The sequence below is a fragment of the Alligator mississippiensis genome, chromosome 10 (genome assembly GCF_030867095.1).
Source record: "Alligator mississippiensis isolate rAllMis1 chromosome 10, rAllMis1, whole genome shotgun sequence".
Classification (NCBI taxonomy): domain Eukaryota; kingdom Metazoa; phylum Chordata; order Crocodylia; family Alligatoridae; genus Alligator; species Alligator mississippiensis.
The window spans coordinates 21,014,180-21,040,670 of NC_081833.1; the positions used below are offsets into that span (position 1 = coordinate 21,014,180).

The 26,491-nt window shown below is 45.3% G+C and overlaps 1 long non-coding RNA gene across 1 annotated transcript; it reads right to left on the reverse strand.

Moving 5' to 3' along the window:
- Nucleotides 1-15,732: 15,732 nt before the first annotated feature.
- Nucleotides 15,733-26,271, reverse strand: LOC132243549 (uncharacterized). Its single transcript, XR_009455166.1, has 3 exons — nt 26,199-26,271; nt 18,828-18,904; nt 15,733-18,088 (listed from the first exon to the last, which is right to left on the reverse strand). It is a non-coding gene; the product is annotated as an uncharacterized LOC132243549 (long non-coding RNA).
- Between the last annotated feature and the right edge of the window lie 220 nt (nt 26,272-26,491).

The window sequence follows — 26,491 nt, forward strand, 5'->3', positions numbered from 1 at the left end:
TTGAAGTTTAGCTGCCTAGGGAAATTTATCACCATCCTAAGACTCCTTCATGATCAGATGACTGCCTCCATCCTATGCAGTGGCTCTGCTACAGAGCCCTTTGCCATTTGAACTGGCATCAAGCAGAGCTATGTGATCATGCCAATTTTGTTTTCCATCTTTCTTGCTGTCATCAAGATGCTCATCCATGACTGTCTGCCACATGGAATCGGCATTGGGTACAGGATGGGCAGAAACCTTTTTAATCTCTCCCTCCTCCATGCCAAAACCAAAGTTACTTTGGCCTTGATTGTGCAACTTCAGTATGCCAGTGATTATGCTGTCATTGCATATATGGTTGAGGCCCTATAAACGACCCTTAGCTGCTTCTCTCAAACATACCAGTGCCTGGGACTGCCCCTTAACATTGGAAAAACAAAGGTGCTTCACCAACCTCCTCCAGGCCAATCACCTTTTTGAACTGGGCATTAAACATAAGACTAAATCAAGGGAGCAATGCTTAGTAGAGATGGACTGAGCCACAGGAAGTAGCCTACATATTTCCACAATAGGAGCTCTATGGAGACCTGCCCTAGAGGCTGCCCAAGACCTAGTTGAGTAGATTCTGGTATCATCAGAGACTGAAGTTCCTCCTAGTTCCCACAAGCCTACATGAAGGCTTTAATCTATTTTGACAATTGTTGAGGGGTGTGGCAGGGCACTGTTTGTGTCTGCCACTTTAAGACCTGGGGCCAAGCAGCCAGCAGGTGCTTAATTGCAGCAGTCATTTTAGAGCTCTGGCCGCCCAATAAACAGGAAATTTTGCTGCTGGCTGGAGGCACAGCAACATCACCTGGCTGCAAGGCTTCATGGAACAGTCTGGAGGTAAGGGAGGAGCTGTAGGGGATGGTCAGGAGGCTCCTGGTCCTGGGCATGACCTAAAACTGCACCCTGCCAGGAGTGGGTGGCCTGGTGGGGCTCTCAGTGGTGTGGGAGCCCCCAGGAAATGCCAGGCCAGTTACCACCCCGGTGAAAGGCGGGTCGGGGCACCTTAACCCCAGCTTCCACGACTGGGTGGGTTACCCCCTTGTAGGGTCCGGAAAGTGGACCCCAGCGAGAGAGTAGGGCCATAGACTCAGAAACCTGTCTTGAAATCCCCTGACTGGTTAATGCTGGGGCCAGGACCGGAAGGGTTGAAGGGCCAGGGGCCCACCGCAAGGGATGCCCAGAGCTGAAGGCCTGGGGTTCTGACTGGCCTGGAGGTGAGGCCAGAGCCAGTGTAGCCAAAGGTCCAGGGGGATTACACCCATAAGGGGGAGCAGCTTAGGGAGCTATGCAGCCTAGCGTAGCCTATGCACAGGTGGAGTAGGCTGCCTGAGTGGAGGGATCCAGGTGGGGTTCAAATAGTAGGATTCTGGGGCCCAGAGTGGGGCCGGTCATGTTGACAACAGAGGATGCCATCTGCGAGGCATGGACTGCAGTGTAGGGGAGTTATGGAGCCGCAGATAGCGCCCCCTGGCATAGGGACAAGAAATGGGCAGCCTCCTACTTATTAAGATCATTAATTAATTAACATCAAGGCGTGGCGGGTTAGAAGGTGGGCGGTTGGCCCAGAAGAGGTGGGCGGGCCAAAGGTAAATTGGCCCCAGAGAAGGGCCCCTGTTACAAGAGGAAACAGCCTTTTCTGTGACCTTACCACTGGAAGCCACAAGTAGTCATCTGACTTGTCCTGTTAAGGAAATAACAAAGGTCTACATGGAGATTTTACATCAGGTAGTTTGCTCTAAGTACAGTGATTTAACTGCCTTGAGTTGAAGTGCATTGTTACTGCTGTGCTATGCTGTTTTAAGGTAGTTTTCCTATAAATCATTTTGTCTGTACAGCTCTGCACTTGTTCAGATTACCCACTTCAAATTGTGGGCAGATATTCCATGGTAGAGTGTTCTGTCATTCAGTTCTGCACTCGTTTTCTTGATGGTGCACTGTGGGATGCCTGTTGGAAACTAGAGGAATTCTGTACAGGAAAAGGAGGTGGGGTCAGACTGAAACTCCCATGGCTCCTCCCTTGACATGAATTAATTTTGCTAATGTCTTTTTCAAACTGCTGTCAGGGGAACCCCTAAAGACACTACTGAGCAGCATGACTGTGACAGTCAGCAATGTGAACAGATTGATCCCCATACATTTGGAGTCATGCAGATAGATATTTGGGCTTTGTGTTTTCATAAAACTGTTGGTGCTGTACATACAGCTAGTGGAGGAGAAACAGGTGGATGAAACTGAGAAGAAATTTCTTCTGCCAAGCATTTGTCTTGGGCAGTTTTGTTTAGTAGAGTGCTGCTGCTGGACTTAGGCAAAGGGCTATGGTGGGACAAGGCCGTAATGGAGAACTGGGAAGACCAGGAGTGGCAGCAGATTTAAAGAAGATAAAGGCTGCTTTCAAAGAGATCTTTACAAAGCTTTCCCAGAGCTGTAGCAGGAGAACACCAATATGAACTCAGTGCAACTTGGAGAAGCATGTTACATTCACCATCTAAAAACCTGCCACCTTCAATACCTAACCATTTTGGTGGTGGCTCAGCTTCATAGTTGTTGTTGTTATAAAGGATTGCTGAGCCTGGTCATAAAGCTTGGCAGTGCACAGGAGGTTACTGACAACTTTACATTGATGGTCTTTGTGTATGTAGAACAAGATTGGGAGCAGGAGATACAGAGATTTTCTGAATATGATGGACAGTCTCTGGAAAGTGCTCCAAGTGATCAAGGACACAGGGTCATGACTATGCTGTACTCTTTTCTTCGAGACCACAGATTAGTTCTGGATAATGAAGGCACTGTAACCAAGGAAATGTGCATCTATTTGCACAGTTTTATTGGGAATTGATGCTATGGTGGGATGTTATGTACCTCAAGGAAATTTTACAGCCAAACTGTAGCGCAGTTTATTTATTGAGCCTGACAAAATGCACATACTACTTTTGTACTCAAGAAACAGTTAACCAAGAACATGATGCATATTTTATAACAAGTGCAACTGAGGCCTGGCCAAACTCAGGTGTGCTCACAAAATCTTGTAGGTCATGTGCCTAAAGGGGATCTCCTTTTCCTTCCACCTACATGGCCCCCTGTTGGAGTTAATTTAGAAGCTCCTGGAATGGATTCTCTCTTGGTTTTTATTTCATTTAAGACTTGTCAGCCACTCTGCAGGTGATAACATCCCTTTTCATATGGGCTGTGGCATTACTGGTAGTAAATCATAAAAACACAAGTACTTATTGTCCCAATCCTAGTTGCTATGCCAACAATTATAACATGTTTTTTTTCTCCACAGTTTTGGAATGTCATTCCCATCTTCTGACTCTGAGGTTAAGACCTTTTTTAAAGCATTATTTTCCCCTAATGTAGACTGCTGTAACAAAGGCTATGTGTTAGGGTGACTGCTGGTTTCAAGTGGGTGAGAGGGTTCTGGGGTGGGTGAAGCTGAGGGTAGCAGTCAGATTAGTAATTGAATATACACTCTGCTGTCCTTGTGAAAATTATATGATGAGGTAGGTTCTAGGAGACATTGAAGGGTCTTCCTCAACTAGCATTGGGAACCTAGGAAGATACACAGTTCTGCTACTTCTGAGGATAGTAATCCTCTGCTGGTGCAAGGGCAGAAGGAAAACACTAGGTGCATGGCTAATTCCAAAAGAGTTGCTTTGTCTTGCTGTAATCAAAATCATGCTGAAGTAGGACACGCTTTGCTTCAAGTTCTCTTTGAGGAAAACCTGCAGATCAGTATTAAATACACTGCAAACTGAAGAGAACTCCACAGTAATTGTTCTAAAGTCAGATCTCTCCATTTGAAATATCTATGTAGGCCGACTTGGTCATTTATCAAATTAAATTTCTACTTTATTAAAAGCAGAATACAATAATGAAACTGGAACAATACACCTTTTTTTGTTGCTTTTTCTTGTTCTGTATCTGCTCCTGCAGCAAAAATGCTTGGTACTCAATGCATTTTAACCCCTGTGGTTCTGACATCTTAAACAGTAGGATTTAGGGGAGACAGGGAGAGTGAATAGGAAGCAGCTCAAAGAGGGGTGCTTAGAAGTAGCAACTGTTGCCTGACAGTGAGGTATGCTACTGCAGGAACTGAAACATCAAGGTTCCTGGGCAGATACTATTTTAACTGGTAGAGGGAGAGGGTTAAATGCCAGGCAAGCAGAAGGAGGTTCTTAGCTTTACCCCAGGTGGAAACAGACAGTGTATACCTGGAAAAAGTCATTTAAATCCTTTTATGTATGTAGCATTACTGGTAATCCCCCCCCCCCCCCCCCCCAGTAGTTTAGGTATGGCTGAATTTATGCCTGGTCTTTGTTACTTTCATAAATCTCTGGCTGGTAAGTCATCATGGGATATGGGGATTCGGGGGAGCTTGGAATGTTTTTAGGGTGCTTCTGTGTCCTCTGTCATACTTTGTGGGTAAATATAGTCAGAAAACTGGAAATTTACCCTTCACTGGCACAAAACAAACTGTCCCAGCTGTGAGAGCACCATCTCCCCTTACACATGTAAATTCACAGTAACTCCATGGAAATTAGTGAGACTGCTCATAAGAGGCCTGCCGGATCAGGTCCTTAGTGTGTATTTGCAGAGCTCCCCATCTGTGAGGAATTTATTTGGAGACACTTTTCTAACATTTGCGTTGAGTGAGTGCTGTTTTCCTTTCTCAGGTTTTCAGCACATCCTTGTCTTTGTTTGAAAGATGTGCCGCTACAGGTGTGAGGAGATTGTAAATGTAATGTTCCTCAGGAAGCTGCACCTCTTGGCAAAGGGAAGCTAAACCACAGTCTCTTTTGGTGGTTTCTGCCTTGGTGCTGTCTTTTCGCATATAGAACAGTCTCCCTTGAATGGGCAGGAGCAAGACGTGGCACACCTCACAGACTGACTGCTGTTCTATGTAGCCTTATCTCTTGAAGGTGTCTGTTGTTGAGGGGTGTCATCTTGTCCAGATATGCTCCCCACCTACCCTAGAAACATCCATCACTAAGGCCTCAGCTGGGTATGGATATAACATTTTTTTACAAACGTTGTGAGGATTAGTTAGTCGCATAAAGCTTCATCTGATATTTTGAGAAGTAGCCACCATCACTTCCAGATTGTTCCTATGAGGCAAATATACTTTCCTCAAACAAGGCTGAAGAAGTCTTATTTTCAGCAGCATACATCAAAAAAACATAAGTAGTTTTTGTTTGAGGATGTATCCATTATGGCATGCCATAGGGTGTTCTCCTTGTTTCTGATTTTGTGCCCCGTGTTTTTTGTGGGCGGGTTTAAAGTAGATGATTTTTTAGAAATCTTTGGGTAAATGGTTGTCTATGAACACAGGGGACTGGACTTGATGGCCCAGGAAGCCCCTTGTAGTCCTGTGTTCCTACATTCCACTGAATAAACATGAGAATCACTAAAACCTTTCTTCATGCAGGTTAAATACTTGCCATCAGTGAATCTACATTTGTGCCAATAAAAGCAGCCCTTTGTCTAGGACTGAAAGTAAATTTTTCCTATGTTATTAGCAAGCCCACAGGGTAAGAGGAGCAATATTTTTGAGGAGCAGAAAACACTGCTTGTGGTGTCATCACTATCACTAGATGTTGGTTTCAGCCCTGGACTTCAGGAGGGCGGATTTCAATGAGGTAAGAAGAATAGTTGGGGAAGTACTGAGGTCCCGGAGGGGTGGGGAGTCGGGTGTCCAAGAAGGGTGGTCGTTCCTTAAGGAGATGATCCTCCAAGCCTAAAGGGAGGTAATCCCAACAAGGATCAAAGGGGCAAGAGGGCGCAAAAGCCCCCATGGCTCACCAAAAGCATACAGGAACATCTCCTAGCTAAAAGGGAGGCGTACACCCAATGGAAGGGAGGGGCATCACCAGAGAGGACTACACCTCGGTTGCTCGGGGCTGCAGGGGGGGCAGTCAGGAAGGCCAAGGCAGAGATGGAACTGGGACTAGCTACCTGGATTAAGGACAACAAGAAGTCCTTTTTTAAATACACAGGGGGCAAAAAGAAGGTACCGGGTAACGTGGGGCCTCTGCAAGACATACTAGGAAATCTGGTTGTTGCACCAGATGACAAGGCTAACCTATTTAATGATTTCTTTGCCTCCATTTTCCTGAGCAGGGACCAGATCAGTCCGTCTGCCGGGACCCCCTCAGGCCCTGGGGGAGGCGCACCCAGGCCTAGGGTCAGTGAGGATCTAGTCAGGGAACTTCTGGAGGGACTGGACGTATTTAAATCAGCTGGTCCTGATGATCTCCACCCCAGAGTGCTGAGGGAATTAGCAGAGGTCATTGCGGGACCCCTGGCACGGCTTTACAAGCACTCGTGGTGCTCTGGTGTGGTGCCAGAGGATTGGAAAAGGGCCAGTGTGGTTCCCATTTTCAAAAAAGGGAGGAAGGAGGACCCAGGAAACCATAGGCCAGTTAGTCTGACCTCGATCCTGGGTAAGCTTTTTGAGAGAATTATCCTGGAGCATGTCCACGAGAGGCCAGCAGGGGAGGTTATGCTTAGGGGCAACCAGCACGGGTTCATTAGAGGCAGGTCCTGTCAGACCAACCTGGTGGCCTTCTATGACCAGGTCACAAAAACCTTAGACGCAGGGGTAGCAGTGGACGTAGCCTTTCTGGACTTCAGGAAGGCCTTCGACACTGTCTCTCACCCCATTCTCATTAAAAAACTACGGGACTGTGGCATTGACACCTACACAGTCAAATGGGTCGCTAACTGGCTGGAGGGCCGCACCCAGAGAGTGGTGGTGGATGGGTCATTTTCGACCTGGAGGGATGTGGGCAGTGGGGTCCCCCAGGGCTTGGTCCTGGGACCCACGCTTTTCAACATCTGCATCAGTGACTTGGACGAGGGGGTAAACACCCTGTTCAAATTTGCTGGCGACACTAAGATGTGGAGGGATGTGGGCACGCTAGAAGGGAGGAATAGGCTGCAATTGGACCTAGACAGGTTACAGGGGTGGGCAGATGAGAACAGGATGGGTTTCAACACTGACAAGTGCAAGGTGCTGCACCTGGGGAGGAAGAACCAGCAGCATACCTACAGGCTGGGGAACTCCCTTCTCGTCAGTGCAGGGGCAGAAAAGGATCTTGGAGTCATTATTGATGCCAAAACGAACATGGAACAACAGTGTGGGGACACAGTCAGTAAGGCCAACCACACCTTGTTGTGCATCTACAGATGCATCTCGAGCAGGTCCAAGGAGGTGATCCTCCCCCTCTATGTGGCTCTGGTCAGGCCGCAGTTGGAGTACTGTGTCCAGTTCTGGGCGCTGCACTTCAGGAGGGATGTGGACAGCATTGAGAGGGTTCAGAGGAGGGCCACCCACATGATCAGGGGGCAGCAGGACAGGTCCTACAAGGAAAGACTGAGGGACCTGAACCTGTTCAGCCTCCACAAGAGAAGGCTGAGGGGGGGATCTAGTGGCCTGTTACAAACTAGTCAGAAGGGACCAGCAGGCATTGGGGGAGTCCCTGTTCCCTCGAGCACTACCAGGAGTGACTAGAAATAACGGTCACAAGCTGGCAGAGGGTAGATTCAAATTAGACATCAGGAGGCGCTACTTCACAGTCAGGGCGGCTAGAACCTGGAACCAACTTCCAAGCGAAGTGGTGCTGGCTCCTACCCTGGGGGTCTTTAAGAGGAGGCTGGATGAACACCTTGCTGGGGTCATTTGACCCCAGTACTCTTTCCTGCCATGGCAGGGGGTCAGACTTGATGATCTGCTCAGGTCCCTTCCAACCCTACCAACTATGAAAACAAATGGTAAAATTTCTGGTCCTCATTAGGGTGCCACAATAGGGTCAATGTCTGATGAATACACTAAGGACAGTAGAAAAAAAATGTTTTGAGCTAGCAACGATCACCTGTAATGCAGAAATCAAGATGTTTTCCTGAGGTTGTTTAATGAATATTTAGTAGTTGAGAGCTGTGAGGAGGAAAGACCACCTAGGGGGTTTTAGGAGGAGGAGGAGGCTTGTCTGTGGCACTCATTGCCATAGTAGCTGTGCATCTCACAAGTTTGAATGTAGACAACTTCCCAGCACCCTGCTAAGTAGGGAAGCATTATTTTACTTTTATAAATGAAGGTGAGATAGTGAGTCATCATCTGTTTTTCTGACTTTTGACCCCAGGGTTGCCCTATCCAAGAAGGCAGGCTGGCAGGTGGAAATCAAATTCCATATAAGATGCAACACAGGATTCTCTTGGATATGAAGCAGGCCAAGAGGGAAATACCTGAAATCTCAAAGGAAAGGACTGGGCTCAGCTGTTTGGTGTATAGGTCAGGTCAGAAAAAATAAAGTTTACAATATGTGGAACTCTGGGTTCAGAGAACTCAGCTATTACCCATGTACCAGAGGGTAACTTCATGGGCCTTGGGTCTGGATTCTGGTACCCAAAGAAATTTTCTGCTGTGCCTCGGATGGGAGAGCAGATGGCAATAAGCTTCTGCTGAGCCTGCAAATGTCTGAAAACGTGGTGGAAATGCTGGTGTAGTTCTTTAATTTATGGAACCTGGCCCAATGTTCCCTCTAAAGTAGTGATCCGTGAGCATCCCACTTTGGTCTGTGAGTGTGCTGCTTCAGTCTGTGTGCTTTGCCTGCTCCCTGCCTCCATGCCTCGCTGCAGCCTTTGAAAGGGGCACGGCGCCATGTCCATCCTGCCACTGGGTGAACCAGACAGCGAGGCACATGGCATTGCTTTCAAAGGCTGCAGTGAGGCACAGAGGCAGGGAGCAGGCAGAGCGCAGATCCCGCCCACCCTTGCCCCACGCAAAGATTGGGGGTCAGGCCACATGCTCTCACTTAGCTGCCTGCGCTATGCGTCTGGAGGGGCCGCTGGGCTCCGATTGCCCCACGACCTGGCTCAGCAGCCTGTGGCCAGGTTGGGGTGGGTGCACAGCATTAAAAAGTTACTGTGCGGCATGATTTTTTTGCTGTGTGTGGCTGTGCATGCTCACAGTTTAGAGGGAAACTTGGCCTGGCTTGGGGTCAATAAAAGTGTTGAAACAAAAGGTGCTGTCAGATCTAAAGAACCCTGTGAAGATGCTTGAGGATGCCAGGTCCCTACCAGATTCCCTACCAGTCAGAATCTTAAAGAAGGAATGAGACTTGTGAATGGGGGTGCCTCCTAGACTTCACTCTGTGCTGCAGGACAAACGGTTGGTGATTACTCTGGGTTTGGACCGTGCCTCTCAGACTCTCACAATGATCTTGGTACTGAATATCTCTCAAAACCAGACTTCACTTTATCTTAAGAATTAAACTTCCAAGTAGGCTCTGGGATAGTCCCTGAATCTTTTTTTTTTTTAAATCTCTGCAAGCCTTTTAGATCATCATTGTTCAAACACCAGCTTCCAGCTGCCTACAAGAAAAAAACATTCCTCCTTCTAGTTAGGTTTCTTCTTCCCCCTCCCCCTGCCTCACATTGATTTAAATTTCCCAGTCACTGAGCTGCTGAATGTTTCCATTTTTCACTTTGTAAAATGATGACAATACCTATGAGACCTGAGGAAAGGTACTTCATGCCCAAAAGTTTGACTGTATCCCTCCTAACTATACAATTGGTCCAGTAAAAGTTATCAATAATATCTACCTGTCACATAGGGATGAGGTTTAATCACTTAATGTGATGAAGCACTTGGAGGTCTTTGGAGTACCAGGTTTGGGAATACCAAGTAAGTACCAAATGTAGCAATTAATTTAACAATTAGAACCATCCAAAGATCTTGAAGTGATTTACAAAGTGGTTCAGTGTATCCCCATTGTACACACTGGGAAATACAAGTACTCAGGAGTTAAGAGACTTGTCTCAAGTCACACAGGGTGCATCTACACAAGAGGCTACTGCACAGTGGTTACTATGCATTTATTTAGTACTTGTATAAGCAAATACTAAATAAATGTGCAGTAACTGGAGTTACTATGCAGTAGTACCAGTTAATGCCTTTTAAGTGATGCTACTGCACGGTAGCCTAATATTTCTGCACAGTAGTGTCTTGGCATGGATTTGTCACACAATGCTACTGTGTGGTAGTATCAAACTACTGGCCAGTCAGTGTCTTGTGTAGACACAACCACAGTGATTCACTGGCAGAGCTGGGAGTAGAGTTTAGATTCTGTGATCTAAACCATAGACCTTCCCAGTTAACTGGTTTTTGCTTATGACAGTAAGTAAATCTTCACTTCTGAAAGTCCAGTCACTTCCTAGGTGTGGAAATTAAGTTTTAGAGGCTAATTTAAGAACACAGTTTTTAAAAATCATGCCCAGAAATATTCTTCCTCATTGTTAGATCAGTGATTAAAATCAAGTTTCAGTCTCTTTCACTGGGCTTTTATACTACCACACATTGTTACCAGATCTTTCCTTTCTCAGTATTTAGGTCACAAAGTCTTGAGTGTAATTGTAACTTAAAGACTACTGAGTCTCCAAACCTTGCCCTGTTTATAATTAAATATTCCCTGTTATTCAGGGTGCAGGTGAGGTTACTAATCCTCTTCCTGGACACATGATGTCAAGATGGCTGGAGTCTGGGTCTTTGCAACAGTAGCCATCTGGAGTTGAAGCTGCTGCTAAGGCGGATGCCTGCATGTTGTCAAAAACTGGAAAGAGCGAGGGGTCCCTCCTCCTGATCTCAAGCAGCCATAACTTGTTTTCATATTGTTCAGTGCTGCATAAATCAGCCTGCTCTTCCTTTTTTTGAGATGACTTACTTGAAAATAGACCTTTTCTGGTCCCTTTTCTATGGTCATATCTACACTAAGAAAATTTTCCCCTCTATTCCCTCCCTCTCCACAAAAAAACCCCAAACCAAAAATCCTCTACTCCTTCAGCTGCCTTTGGGGGGAAGGAGGGGGGTGCAGATGGATATTTTTGTAAACTCTTCTGCACACATAACCTGTTGCTGTCAGCCCTTGCATAGTAATAATCCTGTCACTGGTTACACAGCACTGCTGGAACCTGCTCTTTATGATTTTGTAGTCCAAACCAGTAGCTGTAGCCTTGCAGAAAGAACCTGTGTCACTACTCCCGCCACCACACTGGCCCTGGTCGCCCCTCCCCATGCCTCTATGGGAGCAGCTTACACAGACTGCAGGAGGAGTACACAGGAGTCTCTGTTCATGAACAGCAGCCTGGTCCCAGGGAAACCCTGTCTGGATCCAGTAATGGAACTTTATGCTCCTGAGTAAAAGCCATCCAGTTCTCCAAGATAACAAATTGTTCCGTAACCTGCTCCAGGATGTCCAGTTCCAGTTTAAGTGTGTTCCCAGTTACCCATATTGTGTGTTCCCAGTTGCCCCTGTTGCTACTTTATAAGCAGTTGCTCTTTACTGTGGGTTTTGTATTCTTGTAAGAAACTGGGCTGGAGCCCAGTGTATATTCCTGTTCAGCTACCCCTGGATTGTGGCTCTGTTGTGGCAGGGAGCTGCTCTTGAGCTTGGTTGCCATGTTTAGTTTGGAAGTTGAGTGTCTTTGCTGTGTTTGTGGAGGGAGTTGCTTGCCCTCAGGGAAAAGCTGCTTCTTTCTGTCTTCCAGGAAGGGAGAACAATTTGGGGCTCAGAGGCAGTGCCTAGAGCCCGGGCCTGAGCACAGATGGAGCTGCTTTTACATTTTTGGTGAGTTGGAAGGTGACAAATGAAGAAAAAAGACACAGCATTTTATTTAATTAGAAAAATCAAACTCCCTAAAACTAGCCTCCTGAGGGCCTCCGTTGTCATCAGCTTCACAAAGAGCTGTGATAAATGAAAGGAACTGAGCAGAGAAAAGGCTGCTTTCTCTTTGTGTCTCTTTCCCAGCTTCTGTTTGCTTTGCTGTCTCACTCGCTCCCATTGATCAGGCATGTGGAAACATTCCGCCTCCTGTACTCCCATTGTCACTGCCTGGTTGCCAGGCTGCGGTTGGCTTGAATAACTTCACTAAGCCAGGCCTCTCCAAAACCATGCCATCCGGTGCTCTGGATACAGGGCCAGACTGTGCCCTCCCACCCATACCCCCCTCTTTTTCAGGCAGTGGAGGGACACTGAAAAAATGTGTGAAAGAACAAGAGAGTTAATGCAGAGATCCAGCTGGAGAATCAGGGTGAAAGAGAGCAATTTCTCCCTTAGAAGAGAAGGATAGTATAGAAGATAACAATTTCTGGCCTGGCTCTCTGGGTTAAAAGGGTGGCATGGTAAAGGATGGAGGGGTGAACTCTCAGCCCAGTTTTCCGAGATTACAGGAAAGGAAGGAGCACACTTCCAGACTGCCATGCTTGTGGGGACAGAAGAAAAGAATAGTGGGGTAAATTCCAGCTTTGTTTTTCCCAGAATGAGGAATCAATGTGAACAAAGTAAGGGAGAAAGCAGAAAGTCAGGTTGTAAGTGGGAGGATTTTAGAGCCCACCCTTTCTCACTAGTGCTATAAATGTACCAGTTCAGCAAAACAGTATGCCCCAAGCCAAATCCATCATGGGTGTCAGCTGCTATTACTGCATTCACTTGTGCTACTGATGATTTTGGCCCTGAGTGTCTCAGGCTGCCTCTGAAAATGGTGACAGGAGCAGGATAACTAACCACAACAGGTAAGAGATCACAGACATGCTGCACATTTTAAGGTATGCCTTTATGGCCATTGGTGGGCTGATTGCAGCACATGTAAGCATATCCCCCACTAGGTTTAAGATAACAGCTTAGGGAACAGTAGCAGTGAAGACATGATGGCTTGGACTTTATTACAAGCTAGCTACCCAGGTACACAGCCAGGGTCCCCTGCAGATGTGTACAGCCTGTACTGAAACCTATACTCCTACTTGTTCACTGCTGGTGTTACCTGTGCTGGGTAGATGAAAGTTAGCTAGGTCTGTGCCAACTCATGCTGCTCAGAGAAAAATCTGACCTATTGCATTTAACACTCTTTGTCATAAACAAGATCACAGCTAACAAACAGTTCTTTCAGAAATACTTTCTTATTCACCATGTAATATCTAATGGGGCCAGATCCCCACTGATGTAAATCATCCTGGGTCCATTAGCTCTAGATAACCTCCTGCTATTCTTTTCCCTTTTGTTAACTGTTGCCTGCTACTTTGGATTAAAGGAGCTATATAAATGCGCGGTCTAGGGGTTTAGAGCCGGAGGCTGGGAATGAGCTTTCCTGTTCCTGTGTGACCTTGGGTAACTTCTTACTGCTCCTACTTCTCTATCTGTGGAATGGGGCTAAGAGCTCACCTGACATTAGGGATGTTTTACAGCTAAATGCTTCTTAGGTAGTTTGAAATCTTCAAGTGGGAAGGGCCTAGACATATGTAGGAAAGTTTTATTTTGTTTTGCTTTATTGTTGTATCCTCAGCCTGTAACTGCCTAGGAGTTTGAAGGGCATTGGAACTGCTGATCTCAGGTGATTAGCATAACAATCCTTGCAGCTCTGGCTTCATCCAGGGGCTAAAGCCTGGCTCATTCAATCCAATTTCCAGCCTCTGCTCTTTCTTTAGCAGGCTAATTACACCAATAGGACAGTGGAAGTGACCTTCTTAAAGAGACATTGCACGTTTCCTTCTTACCTGTCAAAACACATGAGAATAAAGGGTAAACTATGAACAGTGACATCATTCAAACAAATAATGTGTACCTAGGTACAATGGCAGAGCATTTCTCTGAAGTTCAGTAGTAACTTGGATATTGTTTGTCAACACTGAAATGTATCTGTATAGATCTTTCAAGGCAAAGTCTAGTGACAAGCCCTTAGGTCCTGAACCAGAGCAAGTTTAGGGAAGAAATATACCAAAAGATGTGTAGATGAGAGTATCACTGTCTCACATAGAAACCCATAAATGAGGGCATTGGGCTGGAAAGCCTCTGCAGCACTGGTTTCTATCATTAGTCATCCTAGCCTCATTCTGTCTGCTTAGGATGCAAGGTCTTATTCTAGTACTGCTAAGTCTGTCCTCATCTAGGCAGGACTATGTAGCTCATCATTGGCTCAAGCATGGCCTGTGGGCCAAGTGCAACTCAGAGTTCCCAGGTATCACATCATGCAGAGACTAATGCCCCAGCATCCATGTGGATTATGACAGCATGATCATTGCCAGAACCTGTAGTTTCCGTGGGCTGCAACTCTATATTAAAAGGCACAGGAAGCTGTAAACTGTCTAATTTTCTGCAAATTACATAAAGCCCTTTGGCTGCTGGCAAGTTGCTGTTGTAGCCATCAAATGAGCAATGAATGTGCACTCCAAAATACCTTGCAGGGACTTGTTCACTGTAGCAGAAGTAAAATTATTTCCAGAAAGGTTGGTCGAAGCCTACTTTATGTTGGTGTCTGAGTGGCTCTGCAGAAATATTGTGTAATAGTTGGCTTTGTGTCTTATAACTTCAAAACTGTGGTAACAGCCATAACTCTGTCTTGGCATAGAAGACAATATAAAGTAAGAGTTTGTTGCTGACCAGTAGTTTGGCCAAGGTCACTTCTGGTGTAATTCACGGACTTCAGCAGTGTTATATTATTAGGGCTAAATTTTGTCTGTGGTGACTTACGTGAACATCTGTTTGTTAGCAATGCCAAGGAGAAGGTGATCTTTGAACAACAGGAGGATCTGGTACATGAAACCAGTTTGACTTGTTGGACTGTGTGTTCCCCAAAATCTCCTGTATTATGGATCAAGAGAATAGTTCTCTGGAGGGAAAAGTTAAACCCTTACTGGGTGCAAATGAACAGATGCAGAGATAACAGGAATTGCTGAATGTGGGTAAGTGATGCTGGAGTAACACTGATGGTACTGGCTCATTTACACATTTTAATTACTAGAATAGGAGCTACAGTATGATGTCTGAGACATTTTGATCAAACTGTGGGGCTCCAGAATATGCTATATATTTTGGAGAAGGTAGGGTAGATTTGCACCTTATGGGCTATCAGAGATATATAGAATAAGCTTTTGTGAATCTGAGCTCACTTCATCAGATGCTATGATCCTGACGTTTTGGAGCCACAAATGTCATATGTGAGTACTGGGTTTATATTAGCTCTGTAATGTGATAGAAACTGCAACTTTTACCCTATTATGCACTCTGTTGCAACTAAGAAAACTAAATGCACAGATATGTTCCAAATTTGCCCCAAAGCCACTAATGATGGCTGAAAGGTTCCTGCTTTGTAAAACACCAAGAAGATGGAGGCAACAGTTTCTCTACTTCTGACAGTCTTGAAAAGGCCTGCTGAACATTGACTGATGCTGTGATCAATGACAATCTTGATGACAGGCAGGTCTGTGGTCTTATATAGCAAAGCATATCAGAAGTGCCTGCTGTCAGAGCCTAATCCCACATACCAAAAGGCTATGGAAATGGCACTTACTATGGGAACAATTGTAAGACGATCCCCCAACACTGAAGGTTGTGAGACAACAGGAAGAGTTTCAAGTAAAATGGGGAAGGTTTTCCAAGGCATAAGTGGCAGCCAGGGTCCACCTCCCATGGAATGTTAACAAATGTAGCATGGAGCATCATTCACAGACAGCATGTTGGTATAAAGATTGATATGGCAGTACTGTAAAAAGAAAATATACTCTGAACATGTTTGATAGATGAGGGAATGACTACACAGTAGACTAGTACTAGCAAATGGAGGAGGTGGTCTGAGACAGCAAATGTGTTCTGCAGTAGGACTAGGTAGAATATAAAGAATAACCAGGAAGAAGAAATAATTGTTATTTACAGCCTGTTACAACCTCTTTATTAATAATTGGAAAGATGATCACTAAGGATGGAGGAGCTGCAATATTTCTAGTCTTGGATGCAATGTATCATAGCAAACGCAGTCTGATTTCTCTGCCAAGTGAATGTGGATATTCACAGGGGAACCAGTTACCATGATTAGAACTGTGGATGACAGGCTGAACTTCTTGGATAAACTTCTAGGTAGCTGTGTTCCTGATGAAGGTCCATGTCTATCAAGCCAGTTACGGTTTGAAATGAGCCACCAGAGAGTCACATGGCAAAACATTAAATAAACCATTCTAGAATGTTACAAAACAACTGAATAACATGCAAGACATCACTGTTAGAAATCCAACTTTTGCTAGTCCAGCTGTACACTTCTGAGATTTCCCTCATGTCAGAGGAATCCCCTGCCACTCTGTTAGGGCAGATTTCTGGCTGTTATGCAGTATCTGAGCAGAAGTAAAGAGCAGCTGGTAGAGGGCCAGGGTCAAGCCTAGAATGATACTAGGTTATAACTATGGTACAGGGGCTAAATGTTTATTTCTGTAATCACTGACAAGACACTATTGTACACAATGGCAAACACATGGTCTCACTTAGCAGAGACAGGTTCATCTTTTAGAAGGACCAAAGCATCAGATTAAAAGGCAGTGAGACTTAAGATATATCTACATTGCACACTGCAGGAAAAATGACTCTGAGCACAGCTCCATGAGACTTCAGCTGGACTGCTTTTAGTATTCAAACCAGTTCACTTCTGGTAACTCTATACTTTGCTTCAGTATGCGGTGTAGACATACTGTTAGGTAGTTAAGTAGCTTTTTATAATGGGATTTAAGTATCACATAGGGTAAACTTTTTTTTTAAACCTATCACTTTTTCAGTGGATGAATTAGATCAGTGGTGCCCAGCCTTCTTTCTACTTGGGTGAGATGGACAGCACTCAGTCTCTAGTCATAAACTGGATCTGGCCAGAGAGCCTGATCCCATCTTAGGGTGGCTATGCTTGGCCTGATTTGACCAGGGGGAATGGGAGGGGGAGGGTCAAGGAGTGGCTTGGTCCCAATCCAGCTGCATAGGAGAAGGGGGCATGGCTCAGCTATGGTCTAGCCACAGGGGGCTTGGGAATTTGGCAGTGGGGAAGGGTGGCAGTATTATTTGCCACTGCTCCCCTCTCACCAAATTTCCTGACCTATGGGAAGCCCCATGGACTGGATTCCATGGCTCCATGGGTTGCATTTGGCCTGTGGGCTGGAGGTTGAGCACCCCTGAATTAGATGAAAATTCAAGAATTTCTGGCCTGGAATATGTGAGTAGTGCACCTGTATGTAAGAATTTTCCCATTCCTCAGACATATCACTAGATGATCTTGTGTTAAGTTGTTTGCACTACAGTAACTGAGTCAGCTGTGACATTCTCTTTCAATCAGTGAGCTGCAATGAAAATTTCATTTCTAGCATCCCACAGCCCAGATGTCATTTGACAAAAGTCAAGAGACTTTCCGTTTGTTTCTGTGTAGTTATTAAGTGTAGTGCCCATGTTTTGGTCAGATTAATCATTTGGATAAATCTAAACTTTGAGATAGTTTTCTCTCATGTTATTACCAAGTCATATTAAGTATGCTTATTTTGGAGAATATATTGTGTATGTGTCTTGCCTGGCTTTACAAAGAATAAGTAATTGACCTTAAAACATGAGCTCAGCAGCCATTATCTGACAGTTGCTCTGTAGAAGAAACACAAGAGTAAGTTTGTTGCTGAACTACAATAGGAATATCTTTCATTTACATATATCCCTAAATTCCAGATTTAGTATTTTAAATAACCCTCATTCCTTTCTCCAAAATGATGGTCATGTTAGGATCAAAGCTGTCCTTGTGCACTTGTTAGGTGTGTGGCCAGCCAGGGCCCCATGGGTATTCACAGTCAAAAGCCTATTCAACATCCACCAATAATCTCCTTTACTGGCAAGTCCACATTCTGTTCCTCCACATGGAAAGTTATACTTGGAGCTCAGCTAGTCCCTGCCCACCTTCTCTCTCCATACAGTACTTGATCTAACTTTTCTTCTTCCACTGACAGATTCCCAGTTCCCTTCCCAGTTGACAGAAACTTTTTATCTACAGTGTACTTTGCAAATTCTGAAATCTGCCTGAAACCCCATGTCACACTTCACACAATGCCTGACAAATACTGGCTCTTACTAGGCTGCTCCAAACAGGAATTCTGGGCCATGTTCTCTTCTTCATTTCCAGTCTTCTTTTCTGGCATTTCCACCTTTCCACTCTTGTCCCAGCAGTTTCTTTCTCACCTGCTGTGGTATTCCTTAATTCTCCTTGTAGCACAGGTTCATTGAAGAGACTAGGAAGAGGGTCCCGAAGTAAAGGAAGTGTTAAAGGTCTTCAGTTAAAGAAGGAATGTAACTGATGGTATCCTTTTAAGTCACAGGGCAAGGAAAGGAAGCCCTGCCCCAAATAGCATCATTCTCTTTCCCCAACCCCTTTCACATTCCCCTGGCTCCCTTTCTGTGTGTGACCTCCCTTCTCTCTTTTATTCAATCCCTTTCCTGCCCCTCACCCTCCTAACTCTCTGATCTGCCTTCTTTCTCTATTACCGATTCCCCCTCCTCTCTCTCAATTTTTCTGATCCCCTAACATAAGACAATTGAATGAAGCTAGACTCCCAAGTGGTGGTAGTGAGGGGAAAGTTTTAATGATATTGTCTCTTTAAGGAATCTCTAATTCCTAACACCCTTCTCCTCCCCCACCTGAGAACCAATTAAAACTCAATGAATTCAAGTGGAGGCTTTTGTGCATCACATGTGCTTGACTAACAAAGCCTTCTCCATGCTGGAATAAAAGCTTCTATTCAGCAGCCAGTTTGTTCTAATTCAAATCACTTCCACTCCAGCATCCCCTCCTTCCTTATTCCTCACTGAGTTCCCAGACAGCCTGCCTGCCCAAATGTAGCCCAGCCAGGAGCTTCACATTCCACCTTTCAGTCTGTAGACTTGATCTTGTGGCAAGGATTTGAGGAACAGAGGACATAAGAACACCCTCATGTGCATAATCCTTGGGACTATGTTAAGTGCAGTACCTACCTGCAAAAAGAGTTTTGTTGAGCTGGGGTGGAGACGTAGTGCTATGAGTTACCATGCAGCAGACCCAATCTCAGCTCCTGCATTCAGAAGGACAGAAAGGACTTGTCTGTCTTAGGGTATAAACAGAATCAAGTTTGGAGAGGAACTACTTGTGCTGGAATATGTCCTGGCACAGCTGATCTGCTTCATTGATGTCTACAGACATAGCTTGGGCCTATGTCCCACAGGGCCAGGCCCCTGGCATTCCCAAGGCTTCAGGGGCCCCAGTTCTGTGGGATAGTGGCCATGGGTGTTGCACCCCAAGCCAGATGCAGTAGCATGATAAACACATTGTGGGAATGCCCTGAACGGGGATTTCCAGGGCACACTTCTGCAAGTGCATAAGTGTAACAGGCCCCTGAAACCTCAGGAACACCTGCCTAGGGTGGCTGGAGAGTGTGGGCAATCCTGCCCACACTGTCCTGCCATAAGCAAACAGATGGTAGCCACAAAAAGGCAGCATAAACTATAACTAGGAATCATCACACTCACAAATTTGGACATTTGTGGCATGACAAAGCACTAAGGTGTTGTTCACTCAGATTTTGTGCCACCATAAGAATGTTTATGGTTTCACAAAGGTGATGTCTATTTGCAGTCTTTGGGAATTAGCTCTCATTTAACCCATCTGAGTAACTGTTGACAGGGAAACCCATGCTTTGCCCTGGTGAAGTTTGGCCCTGCTTGAAACCTGGGTAAACTGCACTGATGAAAAAGGCAAGGAAAATTGTCAACATGAGTAACTCCATTATTACAGCTACAGTCAAAGCAAGGAAGATGTCCCAGTGTTGATAAAGCTTAATGGAATTTAAACTGCTGTCACTTTAGTCTCCTCCACATGTAAATGACACTACCAGAAAATGGAAGGAAAACTTCCCTTATACCACCCTTGTAGAAAGAAAACAGGGGCTCTAAGAAATAATATGTTAATGTTATAAGATTAATTTATCTTAAGTCACAGATTTTAAAACCTCTTTGCAAAATTTTGCAACCACAACTCTTTTATATGTAGAAAGTCAGTGTCCTCATCAGTCTTTAATCAAGCGTTCCTCCATCCAGATGAAACATTACCATCTTCAAACCTCTCTCTGTTTGTCCTTTGCTAATGCTATCTGAGCACTTTACAACATTCTACAAGCTAATAAAAATCTTCCTTTCTCTGCCTCCACCTCCAGTTAGTAAGGCTATTTTAGTTTTTGCCTTATGGGAAATCTGAATGAAATGTAAAAGTTACATCTTCAATTGAGAAGGCAGAAATGTTCATGCTCACCCCTTTTTCATATGGGAGTGAATTCCATACTATGGGCTAGCTGCCAAGGAAGCTCCATCTCCCATGTTCCTGAATCTCATCTTATGCTCACTCAATGCTTCCACAGTTCCTGAAGAAAGGTAGCTTTTGGGGGTGGGGGGACAGGGTTTAAAAAGAGCAGTCTCTGATAACTTGGGCCAGTCTTATGAAGAGGTTTAAAGTTTGGCACCAAATCTTTGAAAATATCTTGTTAGTCACTGGGGAGTCAATGTTGGCAACTCAAAATTGGGGTGATGAGCTGTCAGGGACCTGTGCTGAATAGTAAATTGGCTTCTATATCCTGAACTAAGTGGAAATTCTTCAGACTTGGTGTTCTCATTCCTAGATATAATGTATTTAAGTTATCACAGAGGCAAATGAGGGCTAATCTGAGACTGACACGATAGGGTGCAGTTTTCTAGCCAGCCTCTTGTAGCGAAGGGTGTTTTAGCAAACATCATTATTTGAGTGTGCATTAGGAGGGAGGACTCCTTTATTCATATGGGTAACTGTGGTCTCCCACGTGGCATTGCTAAGGCCAGCTGTTACCCACATACAGCTCAAGCTGTTCTCCTTGGTAGAGATGTTACCGAGTAGAATATTTGGTTCTGTTCCCATCTGTTTTATTCATTTGAAAAGGGAAAAGGGAAAGTGGATACTGATCGCTCCCTCACTGCCAGAATACTTCCAGCACTTAATCCATACTTTCAAGCTGGTCTCTATTTGAATGAGCACAATTTAGCTTGCTGTCTCATATGATATACAAAAACATTTACGCTTAAGAAAGGCAACTTCAATCATATATCTGCATGCATTTGAAAAGTAGGAATTCTAGACATGAGAAAAACAAGATTTTCAGGGCCTACAACTGAATATACAGGACAAGTCTTTAAGTGGCAGCCTAATTTCAGGTAATGTTATGTGACACTGATGATGACATTATTGTCACAATATAATCTCTCTCTAAAATCCCAAGAATGCAAGCAGCAATCATTCGGTAGAGTTTTGAGGTACCTAAGCCCCCAGACTCCTGGTAGGATGAGACAAGGTGAGCTTACCTGTAGCCATGCACTGCCAGTTGACATGGACAAAAAAAATGGAGGAGGGTGGCAATTAAGGTGATTATATTTGAAGAAGTCCTTCATTTCCTATGAGTGAATGCAGGTTGCTCATAGGAAGTCACATTTCTGACCAGCTATTCCTTTTGTATCTGGAGCAAAATGCAGTTTTCTTCAATAATTACATCCTACTCTTTTAGAAAATTTCGTAGGAATGAATCTTTGAGCATGTGCAAACTCCTGCAAGGTGGGAAAGAACTATTATGCCATTTTATAGATGGAGTAAGTGATGCACAGAAAGGTGATATACTTGCTCAAAGTCACTCAACGAATCAATGGCAGAGTTAGGAATATCACGTAGATCTCAGACTTTTGCTTTACATTAGGTCATCCCTCCCTTTCTAATATCCATGTACCTGTATTTGCTAGACTGAAAACTCTTCCAGGCAGGAGACTGACCTCTGCACTCTGTCTGTACAGTGACTAGCACGACAGAAATGGTCAAATGTGGTTTAGAGGCATGAGAAAAAGAAGCACAATGGGGCTTCCGTAGACATGTCTGTAACAAACATGCTTAACTGATGGAAGGAAAAAATCCTAACTCTGAACTCATGCAACTTGGAGAGCAGAACAGATGCCCCCTCTGAGATGCAGCTGAACCTTCTTCATATTGATGAACACATTGACCTTTACCTCTGGGGCTGTGTGCGCCCTGTTTCTCATCAGTGAAATGAGCTTGATGGCCTCAGCCCCTTCCTTACTGGAAAATGGTTTCCTCTTGAAAACAAAGTGCAGTTAGTCAGGAAGGAGAATCCCAAGTCTGACCTAAAACTAAATTACAGCTGACCCTGAGACAGGGAGGCCCCTCCAGGTCAGGGACAAGGGCATTGTCAGGACACGGGAGCTTGCACTGTAATTAGCCAGCAAAGATATCAGATACCTCTGTTTCCAGCATTCCTGTGCTTAAAGTGGCACAAGCACAAAAATAAAATTGAAACTGTCCCCCCCCACCAACCCCCTCCACAAAGAATTTGATTTCCCCTTTTCTTCTGTTCTGCAGTAAACTCCACTCTTAAATTGATTGCCACAGCCCCTCACTACTCCTAGCATCCAGGAACTGCTTTGCCAAACAGACTGCACAGCTAAGACTCCATAATGACCAACCATCCTGAACACATTTTGTCTAAATAGCTGGAGTGTGTACGGGGAGATCTCCCATTTCAATAATTTTCCGGACTTAAAAACTCTTTTCCCAACAAATGTTCCCACTCATAACTTTCTTCAAAGACAAGAAGAATTTCCTTGGACTTATCCTAAATGAATTTTCTTTCAAGAACTATAAACAAAATAACAATTATGATAGACTTCTGTTTATGAAAATATTTGTATTGACTTTGTGGGAGGTTTTAGCAGAGTGACAGATACGAGAAGAAAGTGGAAGTACAAGGTGAGAGACTGAGTGTCTGAGCTCTCTTTCTGGCTTTACCACTGACCAACTAACTTTGTGGTCAGGACAAGACACTTAGGCTAACACTTTCAAAAGTAACCACTGACTTTGGGTATCCCTTTGAAACACCTTATTGACTTCATTTGTAGATGTGGGACATATGGAAACTAAGACCAAGACTTCTCAAGCTGGATTCCCAGAATCAGTAGGAGCTTTTGAAAAGTTTAGCCTTCATTGTGTTGGGTTCCCCCTCCATTAAAATGGGGCAGTGATACTTAGCAAGCTCAGGGGTTATTCATGAGGCTTATTTCGTATTTGGAAAGCCCTTTATAATTCTCAGATGGATATCCTAGAGAACTGCTTACAACATCAGTTAACACCTGCAAAAACATGTATGTAATCAGATTACAAATCAAGATACCTCAAACATGAGTTTGACCCCCACTAACACTAGTAGTATGAGTCAGGAAATATTTAACTGAAACCAGTAGCTGTTTCATCAGCATATAACTAGTAGGAGATCAGAATCAAATCTTTCTTTGTTATTTCCGTAAATGTACTCTGTGAGAGTTGGATATGACATTTTGGGGACTTAGATTTTCCAAGGGGTTTAAAGGATTTCCCACATGGATGCTTTATGTTTAGTTGCTTATGTCTAAAAAGCACTTTTAACTGTGTGTTATATTGATTTAAATTTTCCTAATTCTTCATTTCTGTTATAATAAGTGGATGATTCTGCTATTCCACTGTGGTCCTCTCATTCTAAAGGATATCTCTCCATGCTCCCTTGCATTCATTTATTTTTGGTGGAGCATTTGCCTTATTCCCCTTTGTTTTCATGCCAGCTTTCCATACTGAAGACTGGTCCTGGACAACTAGTTTAATAGATTTCGTAGACATTAGGGCTGGAAGGGACCTCACGAGATCATCGGGTCTAGCCCCCTGCCCAAAGGGCAGGAAGTCAGCTGGGGTCAGATGACCCCAGCAAGATAATAATCTAAATGCTTCTTGAATGTGTTTGAGTAGGTGCTTGCACTACTTCTGGGGGGAGTTTATTCCAGACTGTGGAAACTTGGATGGTAAAGAAGTTCTCTCATGTCCAGTGTAAAATGGTCCTTCAGCAGTTTGTGACCGTTTGACCTTGTCTTCCCTTGGGATGCCCTCATGAACAGACATTCTCCCAGATCCTGATGTACTTATAGGCTGCCACCAAGTCCCCCCTGAGCCTATGCTTCTCCAGGGTGAAGAATCCCACGCCTCTCAGGGTTTTATTTGCTTTGCTGGCTGCGGCATCACCTTGGTGGCTCATATTCATCTTGTGGTCAATCATGACCCCCAAGTCTCTTTTGGTTGTGTTGCTAGTGAGTGTAGCACTGCCCAGCTTATAGGTATGATCTTTTCCGAGGTGCAGCACCTTGCATTTCTCTATCTTGAATGTCATCAGGTTTTGATCCACCCACCTTGCAAGTCTGTCCAGGTCAGCCTGAATTCCCAGCCTATCCTCTAGAGTGACTGCATTTCCCCATAATTTGGTGTCATCTGCGACCTTAGCCAGCCCTCTTCTGACACCTGAATCCAGATTGTTTATGAATATATTAAAGAGTACTGGTCTGAGAACTGAACCCTGGGGGATGCCACTGGTCACTATGTGCCATGTTGACTCGGTTCCATCGACAGTCACTCTAGGTCTGACCATGGAGCCAGTTCCCCAGACATTGGACCTAAGGTTGTAGAGGCTGCAGCTCCCCAATTTTGCCATGACAACATCATGGAAGACCAGGTCAAAGGCTTTTTTGAAATCCAGGTAAATGACATCTGCCTCTCCTCCACTGTCCAGGTGACGAATCACCTGGTTATAGAAGGAAATGAAACTGGTCAGGCATGACCTACCCATAACAAAGCCGCATTGACGCTCTCTCAGAGTGATGCCGTCTGTTAGCCTGTTGTTGATGGATTCTTTAATAATTTTTTCCAAGATCTTTCCAGGGATTGAGGTCAGACTGATTGGCCTGAAGTTCCCTGGGTCTTCCTTCCTTCCCTTCTGGAAGATAGGCACCATGCTGGCCCTCTTCCAGTCTTCAGGAACCTCTCCCAAGCATCACAGGTTCTCAGATATCCTTGCCATTGCCCATGCTATGATGTCAGCCAACTCTTTTAGCACTCTTGGGTGCATTTCATCAAGGCCTGCTGACTTGTGAGTGTTCAGCCTCTCAGGTCAATTGCAGGCATATAGTCGCCCTTACCCTGATAATTCTGTGTCCTGTCAGGCAAGGTGATCCCCTTGGGCTGGTGGAAAACTGATGCAAAGTAATCATTGAGGAGATTAGCTTTTTCCTGGGTGTCAGTTGTCAGCTGCCCCATTTGATTAATTAGGGGTCCAATGTTGCTGTGACAGGGAGCCATCTCAAAGCCAAATCACAATGTTGGCCCACCTGCCTGTCTTTGGGTTAACCATCTGCTTTCCTCACCTGCCACGTTTTGATGGTAATCATTATGAGAGATGTCACTAAGGCAGGAGGCTGCCCATTGCTTGCCCAGGTGACAAGGGCGTTACACATGACTCTGACCTTTCCTTATTGTGTCCCATGCCTCACGGATGACAACCTAAGTTGATGAATAGCTCTGGCCTAAGGCCGGGCCAAATTCTGCCCCTTGTAGGGCCTCTAACATTCAATGCATGCACTCTGGCCTCCACTGGGCCTCTTTCACACCACCCTCTCTCACAGGACTTCTTGTACTCTGCCCACTCTCACTGGGCCTCTCACATACTGTCCACTTCCCAGACTACTTTCAACCTGCCTTACTCCACGCAGCACTTCGGGTCCCCCTCAAGCCCTACTCTACACAGCACTTTCAGCTTCACTACTCACTTTTCAGCCAGGGTGTATGCAGCACTTCAGGCTGTTCTCTCACAGACCTTACTGTACATGACCCATGGCCTTACGCCATACTCCAGGCTGAACTCAGCTGCTGGCCCCTCTCATGCACAGCACTTTGGGCCGCTGTCGTGCCCTTACTCTATGCGGGCCTTTGCATACTTGTACCCCCTCACTGGAGCCACTCTCTCTCTGCCCCCTCTCTGGGGCCACTGGGGTCTTCTCCCAAGGTGCTTCTCCTAAGCATGCCTGGTCCCCCCTAACACTGGAGTCTTTCACCCTGTGGGCTCAGGTGTCTCTTCCTGGGGTGTGCCTGGCCTCATGCCACTGGGATCTTTCACCCTATGTGCTCAGGTGCTTCTCACTGGGTGTGCCTAGCCCCATGCCATTGGGGTTTTTGACCCTATGGGCTCAGGTGCCTCTCTCCAGTTTGTGCCTGGCCCCATGCCTGTCCCTACCTGGGGGTAACCCAGTAGGGTATGGGGGCTGGGGTTTTAAGGCACCCCTATCCACCTTTCACTGGAGAGGTAACTGGCCTAGCATTTTGGGGGGATTGTTCTGTCATGAACAGCCCCACTAGGCCACCCTTCCCTGGCAGGGTGCAGTTTTCAGTCATACCCAGGACCAGGAGCCTCCAGCCATTCCCATAGCTCATGTCCTTACCGCCAAGATGTTCTGAACAGCAGTTCAGTCAGATATTGCCTCCTCAGCTTCTAGCAGCAAACTGCTGCCCCAGCTCTGAGGGCCTGGGTTAAAATGGAGGCTGCACCACTCCGTCCTCCAATCCCAGGGCCCTCCCGGGATCATGTGACCCTGATTAAGGCTAGCTCACACCTGCAGGCTGCCCTGCTGCCTGCTCTCAAATCTTAAAGTGGCAATCACCAAAGATACTCTGCTACAGTTGCCCTTATTTTGATTTAACTTCCTACATATCTGAAGAAGGATTTTTTATTGTC